Genomic DNA, 13739 nt, shown 5'->3' on the forward strand with positions numbered 1-13739 from the left:
GCCTTTGGTGAAGCAGTGGGCTAACGGTGAAGTGCTGAGAACTTTCTGCTATTTCCTATGTTGTTTTCATTCTCGTTTCTGGTTGTGTTTCAGGTCCAATGTAAACAACACAGAAATGCAGATGACGGGAATGGTCTGCCAATTTTATACCAATCGCTCTCATCCTGCATAGAAATTCCAAAAGCGACTCTTGCCATGATATCAGAGCAGGTTTGACCTTATATTGATAGTTTTTGGGAAGAAAATCCTTATTTCTCTACCGCCGTGCATGAGCATGTGCATGTTGCTCATGTGTTTTGAAGATAGCCTGGTGCTTTATTGTGGATTGAGGATGGTCAGGGCCAGGTGGCTGGGTTTTTGAAAATAGTAATAGGACTAGTCTTTCCTTCTATTGGGGTTAGGAGCTCCTTGCGTATGGGGAAATAAATTCCTCAAGTCCAGACCTATGCAGTAGAATGCAAACGAAAATCATAGACGTGCTTTCGCAAGAAACTTGCTTTGCAAAAGCTAGCTGTTTCCAGAAGGCAAGATTTTTAATAAAACGAAGGGGGATTCTAAAATGCCACGGAAGGGAAGGGTTAAAAAGCTGCATTCAGTGTTTGTCTGAAGCAATATCGAGAATAGTGAGTATTCTCACTTTACTTCCCCGTTCATGCTGGAAGATGCATTAAGGTCGGATGGATTCGTGGCTTTCTCTTTCTAAGATGGATCGTCGACTTGACGAGCAACTGGGCACAAGACTGTGTCAGGGAATCATTGTCGTGCTCTGCTGGCCCGCAACGTTATTTATTAGCCCCTGCATGTTCTCTTCGGTCTCTCTGTACTCAGGAAGCTGAGCCGGAATCAAAGGTGCAAATGCATGGAAGGCTAGTCCCTCGTTTTGAGCACTTTTTATTTCTAGCTGTGCATACCCCAACCGTACGCTCTTTAACAATCCTCTTGTTTATTTTCTGTTGGTTTGTTTCTTTTGATGTGGCATTTCTGGTATGCATTTTCCAGGGTGGGTGCTCTTCATTAAGCCATCATCTATTTAAGCTGATGATTGGATATTTCAAATCGAAGAATTTAGAGCCACAAAAGTACTTGACCCTCTTAGGGAAGTGCTTGGAACACCATGGTGAAATCTTCAAGTCCATGGATCATTGGATGTGTTGTCTTAAGGATTCACCAACCGTTGTTAGCAGGGTTTCGGAATGTTCTCTCATTATTACTACCGCTCTATTGTTGCAAGGAATCTTGCCGTGAAGTTACCCTGGAACCATATACTGGAGGTGATCGAGTTAAGGAGGCAGCCGTTGGGACTTATTTCAAGGGTAAGGTCCTCAAAAGTAGTTGAATGGAACTTTATTTCCACAGGTTCATCATTGAACGAAACAAAAAAGAAAGAAAAAAATTGGACTTCCTCTGTATGTCCCTCTGTCGACTTATATGAAAGTGTTTGATGTTGTTTCTCAACTTGAATTGAAGGACAACATAGAACATTTCCATATAATTTATAAGGGCTAAAGTGACCATGTATCAAAAGTCCAAGAATGACATTGGATAAATTGAAAGTTCGGAGATCACATTGCACATGAAGCTAAAGTTTAGGAATCGCTTGAACAAATTAAAAGCTCAAGAACCTATCATCATTCCAATTTTATAAGCAACTAACTTAATGGCTCAATTAGTATTGGTAAGAAAATCAATGAACAATGTTATATTTATAACATCGAAAGGACTTATTCAAAACATATGGAAATGCGTGCTTTGGTTAGTTGGAGAGCGTTATAACTCGGGTTAATTTATATTATTAGGTGGTAAAAATCATTAATTATCTAACTTATACGTTGGTCAAAACATCTAGAGATAAAATTAAATGGCTCCGGGACTATCCATTTTGATTGGTATGCACATCAAACTCTGAATTTGATGGACCTGGTAAGACGGAACAAGAGCCCGGGTATGATAGCAAAGAAAGAACCGGACCCGACGTTCCTTCCGCTCGTTGTGCCCTCAACGGCTGCCCAGGACCCGGACCCCCCCGGGTCTCGCTACTCGCCCCTGAAGGACCCGTCGCCCAACTGGACAACCGCCCTCCCAAGGAGAAGATCGTCCTCGACGGCTGCGACTTCGAGCACTGGATCGACGCCATGGAGTTCCCCACCGACCCCAAGCCCTCCGAGGAAAGATGATCAATCCTCACGTCAAAACCCTAGTCTCCGTCGTCGCAAGGTACATTCGACGCTAACTTTTTCTTCCCCGTCCTCAGTTTAATTTCTTGTCCTAGTTCCAGCTGAGTGTCATGGGTATGTTTGTTCATTTGTTTCTTGGTGCTGATTTTTTTTATTTTTCCCCTTTTTTTGGGTGGAATGTTGGTGCTGATTCGGATGTGTTCAATCTTGCCACTGGATTAAGCGTGAAATGGAAGTCCTTGTGTGCCCGACGCATGTTGAATCGCGGTCTCCCCTTTTATTTTGTTTGCCTGTGCATGAGCTTCCACGCAACCAAACAACTTTCGTCTGCAAATGGGTCTGTTCAATTTCTCTTAGTTGCTTGCGAGAGAATGCTTTGGTGAGAATGCTTCCATTATTTGAGATTGGCTTGTGTGGTCTGTTGCCCTTTGGAATTGTGGGTAGTGAGGTCTCAACTTAATCTTTTCTAGTGGCTTCATTTCCCTCTGTTCTGGTGGAGTTGCTTTATGCAGTTTGTGATTGTTCTCTTCATATTGCTTATATTGCTGAGCTTGGTTGAGATCTTTACAATTAAACTAGACATGGTTCGTGTTCTCTGAATTTCCTTACATAACCTCAGTGTCGGCCTCGCAGAACTTCCCTCCAGGACCTTTGCTCGTTAGATTTGCAAAAGAACTTCCCCGTCGCCTGGTAATCAACTGCTTTATCCCAATTTCTGTTCCTCTATTTAAGCACGCCTCTTGGTGTCTACTTAAATACACCAGATTAATATTTTCCCTTCCTTCATTCGTGTCTAGGGTCTTCGGCTACTCAACTTGGCTATTATCCGAGAACATGGAACCCGAGACCATTATTATGTCGTTGACATCAGCTATTTTCCAGGCAAGTCAGTGGACTACTCCATTTATGCTCCCGTATCAATAGTAGTCCTTGTTTTAGCGCCTTAGGAAGCCGTGATTTGATAAAATGACAATTAAATCATTTTAGAATTTAACCTCAGATGATGACGAAGAATATGCTTTTGCGCGCCAAATCTACCGTAATAGTCACTTCCTTGTACAGAGGCCTTGTGTAGTGACTTGTGCCAACAGTTGGGAGAGGATACGTGTGAAAATGAAAGATGCCGACCCTCAGCTTCTGTAATTATCGACTGGTTGGGGCGGAACAATTCATCTTGTGCACAGTCTGCGTTAACAAAACTCAAGTGTCGCGGTGCTTGAATGGCATTCTCAACTCTAGAAATGAATGAACAGTTGCTCTTTCATTTTCTCCTTATCCAGCGTTGAAATGGATGCGTCTTGTATCACTTGATGAATTTGATGTAGGATTTCGCAATCGTTAAACATTTGGCAAGCTGAGATAACTTTTTATCTACACGGGGTTCTGCCTGAGGTGTTATTTTTCGAGTAGGATGTTAAGGACGGAGTAGATATAAGTTGCCTACCTTGTTAGATGGTGAATGATTATAACCTTTAAAGACCGTCCATGCATGCCACGGGCGAGTTTTATGTTGAGGTTATTTCTAGAGAAGATCTTGATGTGTTCTTTTGGTTTCATGTGCTATGATGCAATACAGTCTCTTGTGTAGCAGTGATTGTGAAAAGATTCCCTCCCCAGTTGAGTTCATGGCAATGAATGGTAAGGCGCAGTGTGGATCTAAACATCTGCTTGGTCAGTTTGCAATAGGAACAGAAATCATGAAGACATCCAAATCATCACTTTCATGAATATCCATGCATAAAGAACTTTTGACGAATATTTAGTTACATTAAACATTAGAGGGTGCCAATAGTAGTTCAGCAAGTCTAATACCCGAGACAGTAATTTCCATAAAAAGGAGAAGTTGCTTACACGCAAAAGTAGATTGTTGTATTGATCAACAATCCAACATCAAGACATGGTATCGTTAATACTAGAAGGAGCAGTGAACTGTGCAAGTCCCAAAAAAAGTTTGCAAATTGGTCCTACCCTATGCAGACGTGCATGCTCATAGCAATGAGACCCAGGAGCTGCACTAACCGAAGTTAGGTAACTACCTACACTTTCTGGAGAACTAGTTTCAGCATTTCAAAGTCGAAAGCTAGCCTTCAACGAATGGCGGATATTTGAAAGAATACAACACGCTGAAAAGAGCAGGCTAAGAGTTACATTCACTTGAAATGGGTGTAAAGAAGCGCATGACGCTACCTGCGTATAGGTTGTGGCTGGCCCGAGTACAGAGCGAGCGCCTGTGCTCGGCCAAGAGCGAGCGCCTGTGCTCGGCCAAGGCAAGACATTGGAAGAATGTGGTTGATCAGGGTTTTGGGGGATTGGAGAATTCGATGTTGTGGCTTCATCTTTAGAGCGGGCAAATCAACTGAGCCAAATAATAATTCTTCTAGCTCCGTCCAAAAAAGAGAAGGAGGTTTGAATTAATGCACGATTAGCCCCAGTGATAGAAGAGGGGACCCGATTATTGAATCTCGAGATGAACCTCGAGGGGTTCGATGGATTGCTGTAGCGCGTACAACCCTCTTCGGAGGTGGCGCTTACCTTTCGCACGGCCGCTCACAAAGCCTTATTGACCGCAACTCGATATCTCGTTTACTACCAGATGATATTAGAGTCGTCGCCAACATATTCTGGGGCGGGTACTGGTAGGAGCCGAGCCATACTTATGCGAAGTAGAGATTTGAGATTCGGGCATTTAGGGTGCGTATGGTAACGCTCCGGAGAAAGTGTTTCTTTTTCCAAAGTGTTCCCGGAACACTTTGAGAACAGAAACGCGTATGGTAAAAAAGTGTTCCCAAAGTGTTCCGGGAACACTTTTCAGAAACGGGAATACTTTTGGAGCAGAAACGAGAAATAAAAAATACTTGTTTCTTTGTTCCCGGAACACTTTTTATCAAAGCTTTTGAACACATTTTATAACGCAAGAGGAACACTTTTTGCAACCCTCTGTTCTTGGACTATTCCTTCACACTCTCAAAGACGACGACTTTTTATTAAAGCTTTTGAACACATTTTTTTTTTGTAGTTACCAAACGCGTTTCTCTTCCCAAAAATCGTAGCCGGGGAACGAAACAGAAAAAAGTGTTTCTGTTCCAAAAGTTGTTCCGGGAACGGAAACGTTACCATACACAGCTTTCCTAATTTTGGCTAATGCCCCGTAACGGAAAATTTTCTTTTTATGCGATATTTCACAATTTATCAAATAATTTGAAATGTACGTGCACGAATGGTCCAGCAATAAAATATAACAAAATAAAGGAAGGCCACTTACAAGAGAGTAGCCCCGATTTGTATCTAAACGTGCCCTCGTCTTAAATTTGGGAAAATTTCCTTATTCATTTGATGAGAAATGAACACTAAAAGAAGTAAGACGAAAACTTGTAAGGAAAACTAAATTAATCAGTTTTGTTTGAGTGCCTCGTGTTGCTGGCTAAAGATATCGTGCTTGTTTTCTCAAGACGTCAATCTTAAACCTCCCGGCGGTACTTCAATTATAGTCCTTTCCGCAAATTCTCACCGAAAATCATTGGAAGTGGCTGTGTGTCCATGTGAAATGGTGGAGCATGATCGGAAATCGCCGTTTCCGGTAAAATTTGATCGGAAATGTTGCATTGAGATTTCGCACAAATGGCTAATGACTAAATTGACTTCTTTTTTTTTTTTAAAAGAGTTGAGAAGTTTAGGACTGAGTTGAAATCTGGGTGCGATCATCGTGTGATTTTTTCCTCCAATGAACAGTTAGTTTATTAGGGAGCCTTCGAAATATTACAAAAGTTCCTTGCAAACATTAACCATTAAATTTGATTTCCAAGACGTCAATCGTGCCTGACGCGGGAACGGTAATTTATTGAAAACTAATACCGTGAATGAATTTCGATTCGGATAAACTCGAGTTGCCTGGCCTTTATTTATTTATTTATTATTACTATTGAATGTTAAATTTTGTCCTATTCGTCTCGACAGGCTACGGCCACAGCAACGTCGAGCAAAGGGACCATTGTTCTCTCTCCACAACAACCTTCAGCTAGCGCACTGCTTTCTGCTTCGCTCTCCAAAAATTCCATGGCAGCCTGTAACTTCCCGTCCGCCGTCTCCTCTCCGGCTCTCCTTTGCCGGTAAGAATCAGAGAGCCGGCTCATTGTCCACTAGCATATTCGCCGTTTGGAAGGAGCAAGTGTCCTCCGCTGCGGCTGCGGCTGCGACTGCGACTGCCTTTCCATTGTCGAGGGTTAGTTTTGTGGAGAAGGGGAGAAGCAAGGAGAAATGTGGAGCAAAACGAAGCGACCAGACCTCTTGGACGCCGTTCATGGAGGACGTGGAGTTGGAGAGCGGACTGGAGAGGTTGACGAGGTTCATCGACGAGGCGAAGCATCTGACCAGAACTGACGGCGGACCTCCTCGCTGGTTCTCTCCTCTCGAGTGCGGCTCTCCCTTGGAGAAATCCCCGTTGCTCCTTTATCTACCTGGTGCGCACCACCTCCACCTCCAGCTCGACGCCGTGACTACATTCGGTTTTGTTGCCTGTGATCGACGTCGTAACTAATTTACGTTGTTTCTCAGGAATCGACGGCACCGGAGCTGGGCTTACTTCCCAATGCAAAAAGCTTGGAAAGTAAGCATGTTTCTGTTCCTGCTTAGTGCAAGCTGCTGCACATATCGTTTTTCCTTTCTCAGTCATACATATTAATCAGGGGATTTACCCTGTTTAGGTGCTGAAATTTTTTTGCTGAACTCTGATGTTGTGGGGGGAGATGTAGAAACGACTGCTTATTTAACTCACTCTCTTCTTGGGTCAGATTTTTGAACTAACTCGAGCAAGATTGATTTCTCTAGCTGAGTTAAATAAAAAGCCGAAAAACAACAAACGAGGTGAGAAACGAAATATCCTAGTTCTCATCAAGAGCAACAGAGAGGAAAGCCAATATGGAGTGTTCAGACTCAGAGAAATTCTGGTTTGGATGAAGTGAGATGAGTCCCAGTGCCTGTGTTGCCCTCCTCGTCCTCCTGCGGGCTATTAATTACTATGCACTCTGTTTCATGCACCATTTTGCGCACTTCCCTGTTTAATGCTGCACTAAATGTCTAACTAGACGAATGTTTTTCATGTACCTGAGGCTGTTCGAGATTTCGTGGTTGCACATTCCAGTCATGTACAGAACCTCATTTCCAGGTGCTCCTCTTTCTTGCTCTCACCAACTGCTTCCCCAATTCTCAATATATGCTCACTACCCGAAGACTAGATCATTTGTAATCAACTTTTACGTGGTAAATGCATGTCCTGCTTTTCTGGAGTCCTAACACAACCAAGCCACGTCCCACCACATATGCTTTGAGTTCTCTCATCTTCATCCCATACGAGTTGATGACTCCTAATCCCTTTTCATGGCTCAGACCTGGTGAAAATGGTCGAGGGAACCGTCAAGGCGGAGGCCTACCGCTCCCCAACTAGACCTATATATCTCGTTGGCGAATCATTGGAAGCATGCCTGGCATTAGCCGTCGCAGCTCGCAACCCTGACATCGATCTTCAGCTAATCTTGGCCAACCCAGGTGAGGAGCGCTCTCTTGTGAAGTTAGATGAATGCAGCAGGACAAGGAATTCTATTTGTTTTATCAACTCACTAATGCTCGGTTTTCTATCACACAATCTCTGCAAAAACAGCCTTTTCTTGTGGCAAAAGAAATGCTCTGTGTGAATTGTGCAGCATCCTCATAGAACCACGCCGGACTAAGTCTCATGTTCATTTTTGCTTACTAAATACATAACGCCGCACATATTCTTCCGCAGCCACCTCTTTTGACAAGTCGCTAGTAGGACTTGTATTGCCATTGCTGGAGTCAATGCCGGTGCTGTTGCAGCTGAGCTATCCCTTCATCCTGAGATTGATCGCAGGTTCGCGTTGTTCCTCAGTACTTGTATTTTGCTGCACTTTTCCATGCACAGCAGGAATTGTTTCAGGTCTATCTCGTCACTTCTCTATAGTACGCCGGGCTACTGACTTGTGGACGCTGATAATAATGAAATCTACAGTTGAGGTCTAGAGTAACGTGTGTAGAGAGAAATATCTTACTGAAGCAACTTTTGAGACATGTCGCCTCCTTAAGCCAAAAAGCAAGGGGCGAAGTTTGATGCATCATCATGCTCGATCTAGCGACTGCTTGCTAATCTTAGATGAGCACTGTATTAGTTGTCTACTAGAAGCCTCTAAGACATGTTTGTATTCTGACTAATTGAAAGCAATTGTCATTGGAGACAAACACTAGTGAATTATTGAGGATAGCCTAGGCATGGCTGCCCGTTAACGCCATGGGTACCGCATTTGCGTATTTAGCGAACCTACAATAGTTTGTGGTGCTACAATTACAGGGGACCCCCATAAGATCTGTTTCGTAGTTTTAAGCGATGGTTGCCCATTTTTAGGTATACCTTATTGCTTGCTGATGGTGAAAAGGGGGCACAGGCCGCTGTGTAAATGTGTCGTGGTGGTGCTATTACTGAAGTGCTTCTGAAGTGTGGCTATTGTTTATGCACACTCGGTAGTTAGTGCTGCAGCCATGCTGTAATTTTGTTCACTCATTCCGGTTCATTTCTGGCAAACATAAGGTGATTTTCCGAGGGCGTTCAAGGCTAGCATGGAAAAGGGCCCTCCTCCACAGCAAGCAAAGGACATATCGACCATTCCCTCGTACATATCCGTAAGCTAACATCATCTTCCTGAGACTAGCAATCTCCTTTCGCGGCTTATTTTCCCCAAATTCACGTAATGATTAGAACTCTTCCCGAGTACGTGTTTGCTTGGAAAATGATCTATGGAAAAATCTGCAGGTTCTTGCTGCCATTCTTCTGAAAGAAACTCTTCTGTGGAATCTTCAGATGCTAAAATCAGCTTCATCATACGCGAATTCTAGCGTTCAAGCTGTTCGAGCCACAGACTCTGGTGCTTTCAAGGTCCGTATTTTATCCATTATCTCATACAATTAGATGCTAGGAGATTGGAGTTTAAGATGGTTATGTAGATTTTGGAAGGGAAGACATCACCAGCCGGTCTTGTTGCTATCTCACACTTCTCCTAAATGTCAAGGAGGAAACATGATACTGACACATTGATATATTATGACAAAGGCAAATGAGGATCAACTTGTTATCTTTCTGTTGACTGTCATTGAATTTCTTTTGAACTACGAAGTTACTAATACGTTGGGTTTCATAAGCACTTTAGTAAAGCAAACTAAATGGATTCCCTCACATGTTTGCGAGACTAGCATGAAAAATTTCCAGGATCTGCATCTTCCGTTGAGCGGCTTAATTATATTTTCCTTGAAGGGGGATTCACTTGGGCAGAAATGCCAAAAGAAAAAAGCGGGTAATCAGAGTTTTTAAGGTATACGGACGAGCCCATCCCCATATCAAACTTTACTCATTTTCTTGAGTTCAGATATTAGATGGTAAAAACAAGCAACGTGTTGCAACTACTAGCGCAGTGGATGTTGTCCCAATATGTTTGGCAGAGTCGAAGGCTAAGCCTCATTTGGAAGAACTTCCACGAGTTATCCTTCAACTAAAGGTTAAATTCTCGTCCTAATTCAACTGCATAGGGTCATTTAGCGAAACCTGTGTAACACTGACTAGTGGGCAACGCCATTAGTACGGCGAATTTGTCCACTATTCAGTGGAAAGGTGATTGTCATCCTTCGTTTTGTTTGCCTGAACCAATTTGATCTTGTGAGCGGCATGACGGCCACATCTCCTTTCTCTTTTTTTCTATCTGCTTATGAGGTGCTCGCTCTCTGTTAAACTTTCTTCAGCCTTCCCTTTTGTCCCCTTCCTTCAACCTTCATTTCTAAAGATATGCAAACTTCTTTTTTAAAGCTGTGATCAAAATGTAGACTTAACTTTAAATGGGATTTGTGATTCTAGTGGGAAGGATCGGCTATTACCGAGTGAGGCCGAAGGTGCCAGACTAATTGATGCACTGCGGAGCGGTGATCTCCGTAAGTTCGGTCGCTGCGGTCATTTCCTTTTCCTGGTAGGTTGCTCTCTTTCCAGAAGCTAGAGTTATTGCTACCATCTCATATGTGTACTGCGATTTCAAAAGAAATATGATGCACTTTAGCTTCATTGAAGCATTCGGTTTTGTTCTTTGCATGCAGGAAGACGATGTTGACTTGGTCAGCATTGTTAAGGGCGTTAGCTTTTACCGACGGGGGAGAACTCTCGACTACGTTTCAGACTATCTCCCACCGACCCCTGCTGAATACGCAAAACTTTATGACTCAAGCAGGTAAAAGTTTTTATCTGAACCTTGCTTTAGGGTTAAAAAGAAAAAAGAGGCTAGCAGTTTAAGACGCCTTCACGGATATCGTGTTCTGTGTTGTTAATCCAGCATTTGGTCAGCTAGTGACCTTATGGCACGATCCATCCTGGTACCCACGCATGCTCAATAACATGAGACAAAAGAAGACGCATGTTGTTTTGTCAGAAAAAAAGAGTTGCAGCATCACCGGTGCGGTTATCTCTTCGAAACATCTAAAATTATGCAAATTGCCAGATAAGAGTAGTGTAAAGGTTGAAAGCTAATCCCAATAGGAACTCGAGGACACAGATATCTTGATGTTGAAACAAACTAAGTCAACTGCAACTCTTTTTTTCTGACAAAACAACATGCGTCTTCTTTTGTCTCATGTTATTGAGCATGCGTGGGTACCAGGATGGATCGTGCCATAAGGTCACTAGCTGACCAAATGCTGGATTAACAACACAGAACACGATATCCGTGAAGGCGTCTTAAACTGCTAGCCTCTTTTTTCTTTTTAACCCTAAAGCAAAGTTCAGATAAAAACTTTTACCTACTTGAGTCATAAAGTTTTGCGTATTCAGCAGGGGTCGGTGGGAGATAGTCTGAAACGTAGTCGAGAGTTCTCCCCCGTCGGTAAAAGCTAACGCCCTTAACAATGCTGACCAAGTCAACATCGTCTTCCTGCATGCAAAGAACAAAACCGAATGCTTCAATGAAGCTAAAGTGCATCATATTTCTTTTGAAATCGCAGTACACATATGAGATGGTAGCAATAACTCTAGCTTCTGGAAAGAGAGCAACCTACCAGGAAAAGGAAATGACCGCAGCGACCAAACTTACGGAGATCACCGCTCCGCAGTGCATCAATTAGTCTGGCACCTTCGGCTGTTCAGGGTCTGGACGGTATTCCATCGGAGGGTCCTGTTATATATGTCGGGTATCACATGCTGCTGGGCCTTGAGCTGGTTCCTCTCGTTATGTGATTCCTCAACGAGAGGAGAATACTTTTGCGTGGCATAGCCCATCCAATGATCTTTCAGAAAGGACAAGTGCCTCCGCCAGCATTTTATGACACCTTCCGCGCCATGGGTGCAGTACCCGTTTCTGCGAGCAATTTGTTTAAGCTGCTGTCATTGAAGTCGCATGTTTTGCTCTACCCTGGAGGAATGCGTGAAGCGCTTCACCGTAAGGTACTGGTTTGTATTGTGGGAGAGTACATGATTGATGAAATAACTTTAAATTTGATCAAACCAATGCAAAGCTTATCAAAGCTCGAGGCCATGTCATATTTAATTGACAGGGTGAAGAATACAAGTTATTTTGGCCAGAGCAGTCTGAGTTCGTGCGGATGGCAACTAGATTTGGAGCGACAATAGTGCCTTTTGGTACTGTGGGAGAAGATGACTTTGGTAAAGTAAGTCCTCTGCTCTAGTGGAATTTTGTGCTCCCGTAACTGCATATAAGAGATGTTTCGAATCGTTGACAGAATGTTTGGCTTTTTTTTTTTTTATGCTCGTTTTTTGCTGGTCGATTTTGTCTTTTCACTCGAAAACAGGTACGTGCAGAGCTGGATGCTCTTATTTTTCTTACATGCACTGAGTTTTGCTAGTAACTGGCCTAATTACACCTGAAAATCTTTGACTAATCTGATGGAGATGTCCGACCTTGTTGCAAAGCTTTTAACAGGATAGCATCAACATAATATTGCTTTCGAATGCTTTCATATTATGCTCAAGCGCAGTGCATTCTTTTTTCTAAAAGTACATAATTGGAACTTGACCAGTTAGTTGCATGAAGGCAGGCAGAGAACCTTTTTTGAATCCACTGAACATCAAAACTTGTATGCAAATCCAACTCTGGTAACTTCATGTGCACATGATTTTATAGTGTGACATCTCGCAGATGTTGTTGAGTCAATGTCCACATGGTTCTTTAATCTAAATTTCGCACCTCGCAGGTGTTTTTTGACTATGATGACCAAATGAAGATCCCATACCTCAGGGACCGGATTCGACACGCGACGGAAGACACTGCAAAAGCGAGGTATGAAAGTCCAGTGTATTCCAATTCACATTTCTTGTGGACTTAACCACGATCGCTAGCCTATTTGTGATAAACAAATATCTTTCGCCCGACTTTGATAGGGCTAACGCAACCGGAGAGGTAGCCAATCAAGACGTGCACGTTCCTTTGATTTGGCCAAAAGTTCCTGGGCGGATCTATTATTATTTTGGAAAACCGACAGGAACAGCGGGTATGTCCATTCTGTGCCCTGCGCTCATCCACCCTGAAGCTGCTTCAATTTCTGTTACTTGTGTTCTTATGCCCGATGACTTATTGCCTTTTTTTTTTTTTTTTTTTTGGGTCTTTTCTTACTCCTGAAGAGAGGAAGGAAGAACTCAAAGACCGGGAGAAAGCGAACGAGTTGTATTTACAGCTCAAATCGGAAGTGGAGCGATGCATCGGGTATCTTAGAGAGAAAAGAGAGAGCGACCCCTATGGACGTATCTTCTGGCGAGCAATGTACCGATTCAGATGCGGTTCCGAGTCAGAAATTCCGACATTTGAGCTGTGAATGGGGCCTTGCCGGAGAGGGAGTTTGTTGGAAGTATTACAGGCCAGCTGCTGCAAGTAATGGCTGGATCTTCCTGGGATGTTTGGTGCGTTTGTTTAGGAACTCAGTGGACTGAATGAAATGTTGTCACGCATGACAATTCTTGTCAGAAGCTTTATGTTTTTTCTTTTCTTTTTTGTGTTCTTCCCTCTGGTCAGATATATTTGGTTTTTCTTGTCGACCTCTGGTCAGATTGAACATGTAGTAAATCTCCCCATTTCAGTGAAACTTGTCTGAGGTTTTTTTTTTTTTATGTCAGATGGTCTACTCCTCATTTTCTAACTGTGAGTGCTGGCATATCTATTATAATCTTCACGGGTTAGGATCCTTATCTTGTTATTAGTCTTTGCATAGCATGCTCATAACGTGAAGTTTCCTTTGATGGAAAAAAGTACAGGCTCGGCATAAATTGTCTCATCTGGACCAATGTCCTTGTTTTGGCCGTTCAATGTTGTAATCGAGCTGAATTTGCTCGCTCTGAATCACTTGCGCTCCAAAAGTCTTTTGTCTGCAAATTGTTCCGTTTCAGGTCAGTCTGTTATCCATCTCCGATTAGCAATAGGTTCTGATTTGTTCCTCACACAAGTGAACATTGGGATGGCTGAGTAATTCTACCTTCTTGCTGAGGATATCTTCTGATAGAGTTTCCAGTTCTCTGACTGA

The 13739-nt window shown here is 43.0% G+C and overlaps 1 pseudogene; it reads left to right on the plus strand.

Moving 5' to 3' along the window:
- The first annotated feature begins 1944 nt into the window (after nucleotides 1-1944).
- LOC115732122 lies at nucleotides 1945-13434 on the plus strand (annotated as a pseudogene).
- The last annotated feature ends 305 nt before the right edge of the window (nucleotides 13435-13739 follow it).

The sequence above is a fragment of the Rhodamnia argentea genome, chromosome 5 (genome assembly GCF_020921035.1).
Source record: "Rhodamnia argentea isolate NSW1041297 chromosome 5, ASM2092103v1, whole genome shotgun sequence".
Taxonomy (NCBI): domain Eukaryota; kingdom Viridiplantae; phylum Streptophyta; class Magnoliopsida; order Myrtales; family Myrtaceae; genus Rhodamnia; species Rhodamnia argentea.